Genomic DNA, 5483 nt, shown 5'->3' with positions numbered 1-5483 from the left:
TTTGCGCGACGTATAACCTTCATGCATTGCGCAAAGTAGTTTTGCGCGACGCATTTTACTTCTTCGTCATGCAAACCCTGCTTTCACTACCTTGGTGCAACGGTTGGTATGCGACGAAGGTTTCGTTGGGCTAATTTTCAGGCAACGTTTTTTGACTTTGCGCAACGAAGGACCTGCATTGCGCAAACTGTTTTTTGTACTAGTGCGCGTATAATATGTCAAAACCAATGTTTTCAACTACATGCGATTGTGTATGAACACTTGGATATGAATGGAATAGATCCTTCATATACTACTTAGGTGTTCCATGGTGAACAAGAACCTATTCTTGAACAACATGACTATGCCAACATGACACAAACATATAAGATGTATAGGGATGTATAGGGATGTCTTGGCTAAAGATGATGGAACTGGAAAAGCAAATTTGCTAATTGGAGATGAGAATTTCAAACAAAAGGTTGAAGAAGTTGAAGCTCCTCTATATGAAGGTTGTACAGAGTACACAAAGTTGTCAGCAACTGTAGTTTTATACAAGATTAAAGCTTCCAATGACGCAACATATAAGCTTTTTGATGAGCTCCTCCAAACCCTAAAAGACATGCTTCTGGAAGGTAATACACTTCTGAATTCAATGAATTTGAGTAAAAAGTTACTTAAGGTATTTAATTTAGGCTTTGAGAACATAGATGCATGTGTAAATGATTGCTGCTTATTTTGGAAAAGACTTTGAACAACTTGAGACATGTCCAAAGTGTGGTTTTGCACGCTGGTAGGTTGGTAAACGTAATAATCACATTTACAAAGAAGTTTCTGCAAAGGTGTTGCTCTACTTTCCTATTATACCAAGATCTAAGTGAATTTTTAAAGATGATGACTTAACATGGAACCATACCAACAAAAGTCAGGACAGTAAGATGTGACATCCAATTGATTCGCTAGCATGGGAGTCTATAGACACTAAATATCCTAATTTTGCCTCAAATCCGCGAAACTTGAGACTTAATTTAGCTACCGATGGAATTAACCCATTATGCCAGCTAAGCTCTAGATATAGTTGTTGGCTAGTTATATTAGTTACATACAATCTTCCTCCATGGTTAGCCATGTTGAAGGAGAATTTGATGTTGACATTACTAATTCCTGGGAAGAAACAACCAGGAAACGATATTGATGCTTACTTGCAACCACTCATAGAAGATTTATGTGTGTTGTGGAATGAATGAGTAGGTGTATTTGATGCAACTACAAATTCTACTTTCAATTTGAGGGTTATTTTGATGTGGACAATCAATTATTATCCCGCTTATGGTAACTTGGCTGGATGTTTTACAATGGGCAGGTTTGCTTGTGCGGCATGTGGAAGCATGTATATACCGGTAATAGAAGATTTCTTCCACCTTCCCATGAGTTTCGCGAGAAAGGTAAATGGTTTGATGGGAATTATGATATTGGGCAAAAACCAAGGATATTGACAGGTGAAGAAGTTTTATGTGCTTCTGAATCAGCTGGAAGGGATTAGGGAAAAATGTCGACTACACAAAATGGCACAAAAAGGAAGATGAGTGTAAAGAAAGGCGTACAGACAACAGGAAGTGATCCTATTAACATATGAAAAAAGAAATCAAATTTCTTTGACTTGCTGTATTGGAAAGTTTGACATTTATACTTAACATTTAACTATAAAGAAAAGTACGATTTTTTTTCACAACTAATTTTCTTATTCTTGCTTGTTTTGCAGAAATTATGTTTGAGGCATAATTTGGACATCATGCACATAGAGAAAATTGTTTGTGAAAGTATCGTTGGCACATTGCTACATATTAAAGGTAAATTAAAGTATGGATTTAATTGTTGTAAAGATGTAAAGGTATTGGGCATTCGGTATGATTTATGCATCACTGAAGAGAAATGAAATAAAGTAATTATTATTTACAATTTACAACAGTTAAACGAAAATATATAAGAAAAGATGTCTTCTAAGAGTAATGCTAGGGAAACTATATTTGTAGATAGAATTTTATAAACTACATAACTTGGAAGTTGATGATTGGATTATTACTTAAGTGTTGATTAATGGGCTTATTTCTTATTGGTGACGTATCATTTAGTTTGCAAATTTATTCTACAAATTTAACCTACTTAGCATTACTCGTCTTCTAAATGTTGGAAAGTTGAACATCCAATTTTGGCTTTTCATCATCCTCATCCCATTTGGTGGTCTGGTAGTAAGTGTTGTACAAGATGAGTTGCACCAAGCCAGAAATTGTACCTAAACCATTTGGAATCTACAAAATTTGTTCAAACAAAACTGTTAAAATATCAAGAAAAACAATTTCAGAAACGGATCAAAACTCTTATCGTAAATTAAAATGATCGTTTCGATAATTACCAGAATATAGGGGTCAAATTTAAGAAGTGCTTAGATGAGCCACATAATTCCATTGCAAAAGTTAGCTAGCGAGAGGGCAAATGGCATGTGCTTAACACCCTGCGTCTTGATAATCAATTTCTGTCGTCCAAGAAAGGCAACACATCAACTTGATTCAAGACATTTAGTATGTAGCATTTGGAGGTGTTTTGTGACCACCTCACTTTAATAGAAGTAAGTCGTCAGTAAATGTTGAAGACAATAGACAAGAGCCCAATTATCATAGATCGGTCTTTCGTGGAGTGGAAGAAGTGTAGGGTAAAGAAAACCACAGTGGCAAAGAATGCAGCTTCCACCAGAAGAGCAATGATAAACTCATAATGTGCAGTTTAGTTATTAGTATTAATACGACTTACGCGGTTTTTCCCAGAAGAATATGTGAAGAAGATGGCAATATAAACGAGTTCAATAAAAAATCAAGTGCCATTGATTGTAATGACAAGAAGGCTATCCAAATGAACAATCGCCATTCCGTAAAACGACCACTTTGCACAATTAATATTAAGAAATATCATAGTAATATATTTTGAAATATATTTACGGAATATGGTTTAAGTCAAATCCCACTAAATGTGGGATACGATCTTCTAGCCATTGTTGTAGGGTTAATTAGTTGACCTAGGCTTGTTTATATTGCATTATATAGTTTGTTAAAGGATACAGACGAAAAGCATTCAATCTCTCACTTGTCATAGCCTTCCAATCTAGCCATTTGAATATTCAACTATTTTAACATGCTATCAGAGCATAAGAGCAACTCCACCCCTATCCACTTTGCGCTAGCACCCAACCCATTTATCCACTTAATTGAATAGTAATAGACTCAATGAACAGTAATAGGCCAAAGCATCTCCACCAAAAAAAAAATATGTTGGCACTTAGTCTAAAAATGCGCTGGCACAAACGATCTCCATCCCTACAAAATGCGCTGGCACCCAGTCCATTTAAAATATTAAATAATTTTTTTATAAAATAATAAAAAAAATAGTTTTAATTTCGGATAGGATTTTTAACCAATCTCGTCACGCCACGTGTCATTATCCGAACGTACTATTTTTTGAATAGATTTCCGCTAAGATTTTCAACCAATCCCGACAACCCACATGTCACTTCCTGTTTCCAATAATTTAGGCAAGATTTCGATAAGATTTTTAACCAATCTCATCACGCCACGTGTCATTATCCGAACGTATTATTTTTTTAATAGATTTCCGCTAAGATTTTCAACCAATCACGTAGTGCCATGTGGCATTATCCAGAACCTCATCTTCTTTTTTTTTGTCCATATAAACCCTACATCCCTACATCCATCCTCACACTAAACTTAATCCTTTTTTTTTAGCTTAGAATTCTTATTTATCGTTTTCAAATCTTGAGTTCTTACAATGTCTTCTTCAAGGAAAGCGTATAAACAGTTGCAAGAGCAGCAGAAAAGGTTGTTGGCACAACAGGAAGAATTGGTCAATCTTGACCAAGGTGGAGGTGGAGATGAGGCCTTCGCAATGGAGGAGGATGAGGATGATCACCATAGAAGGCGGAGCGCCTCACATTCCCGCCGTATCATGGAAGCTATGGGTCAGATAGCCAAACTCGGACGTGCGGCAAACATCGATAGAAGAAGGGAAAGACGAGGTAAAGATCTCTTGGAAGATTATTTTATTCCCAACAGCGTTTACCCTGATCATGTTTTTAGACGTCGTTTTAGAATGCAACGAAGTTTGTTCGCTAAAATCATGAGTGATGTTTGCAACCATGATCCATATTTTGTGCAAAAAGAGGATGCTTTTCATGTTCTAGGTCTTCTTCCTGAGCAAAAAATTACGGCTGCCTTGCGAATGCTTGCATATGGAGCATCTGCAGATCAAGTGGATAAGATCGTAAGGATGGGAAAAACAACAGTTCTGGAGTCCCTGATGCGGTTTTGCTCTGCAATTGAAGCCCTCTACACCAATCAGTACCTTCGACAACCCACGACAAGGGACATGCGAAGGCTTCTGAGGAAGGGTGAGATGCGAGGCTTCCCTGGCATGATTGGAAGCATCGACTGCATGCACTGGACTTGGAAAAATTGTCCAAGTGCATGGCAAGGAGCTTATGGCGACAGAAAAGGAGCCAAAAGCATCATTCTGGAAGCGGTGGCTTCTTTTGATACATGGATTTGGCATGCTTTTTTTGGTGTTCCAGGAGCTCAGAATGACCTAAACGTCCTTGCCCAATCTCCAGTGTTTGACGAACTGCTACAAGGGCGTGGGCCGAGATGCACATATTGGGTTAATGGTAATAAATACGAGGGACCATACTACCTTGCAAATGGTATTTACCCAAGGTGGTCAACATTTGTCAAAACAGTGCCACACCCGCAGAGTGAAAAAGAGAAACACTTCGCAAAGTGTCAAGAAGGGTGTAGGAAGGATGTCGAGCGTTGTTTTGGTATCTTGCAAGCTCGTTGGGCCATTGTCAGGGCTGCAGCTAGAATGTTTGATGTCGAGGCTCTTCGATCCATCATGATGACGTGTATTATTCTCCACAACATGATTGTTGAAGACGAGTATGATTATGATGCCGTCGATGAATACGAGCCGGATCCGATGAACAACTCAAGAACACAAATCTACTATGCTCATGACCGGACCGAAGATCCCGTGCAACACGAGCCGTTGGAACGCGATGGACGTTACAATGAATTGATCGTTCAACGATACACTTCATTGCAAGAGCCATATTGGCACATAGCCCGCCAGAATGACTTGATTGACCATCAGTGGAGATTGCACGAAGGCGAAGATAATTAAAATAAGGCTTGTGGTTGAAGAATAAAGTGTATTGTTTTTTAAGTAATCTTATTTAGTGTGTTTGCTTTTTTTTTCAAGTTTAAATGGTGAGGTTATGTAATTTTATTTGGTGTTTTAAGTTTAAATGGTGTTTTATGTAATTTTATTTGGTGTTTTAAGTTTACATAAGAAATTAAATAAAGTTCTAAAAATAAATAAGAAATTACATAAGAAATTAAATAAAGTTCTAAAAGTAAATAAGAAATTACATAAGAAATTAA

At 37.2% G+C, this 5483-nt stretch overlaps 2 pseudogenes; one reads left to right on the top strand and one right to left on the bottom strand.

Annotated features, from left to right (window-relative positions):
- The first annotated feature begins 379 nt into the window (after positions 1-379).
- On the top strand, positions 380-1475 carry LOC148691346 (uncharacterized; annotated as a pseudogene).
- A 684-nt stretch (positions 1476-2159) lies between these two features.
- LOC137712163 (bidirectional sugar transporter SWEET5-like) lies at positions 2160-2946 on the bottom strand (annotated as a pseudogene).
- Between the last annotated feature and the right edge of the window lie 2537 nt (positions 2947-5483).

The sequence above is a fragment of the Pyrus communis genome, chromosome 14 (assembly GCF_041283825.1).
Source record: "Pyrus communis isolate YQ-2024b chromosome 14, ASM4128382v1, whole genome shotgun sequence".
NCBI classification, from domain to species: domain Eukaryota; kingdom Viridiplantae; phylum Streptophyta; class Magnoliopsida; order Rosales; family Rosaceae; genus Pyrus; species Pyrus communis.
The sequence above is the reverse complement of the archived record's forward strand: the minus strand, read 5'-3'. Positions and strand labels throughout refer to the sequence as shown.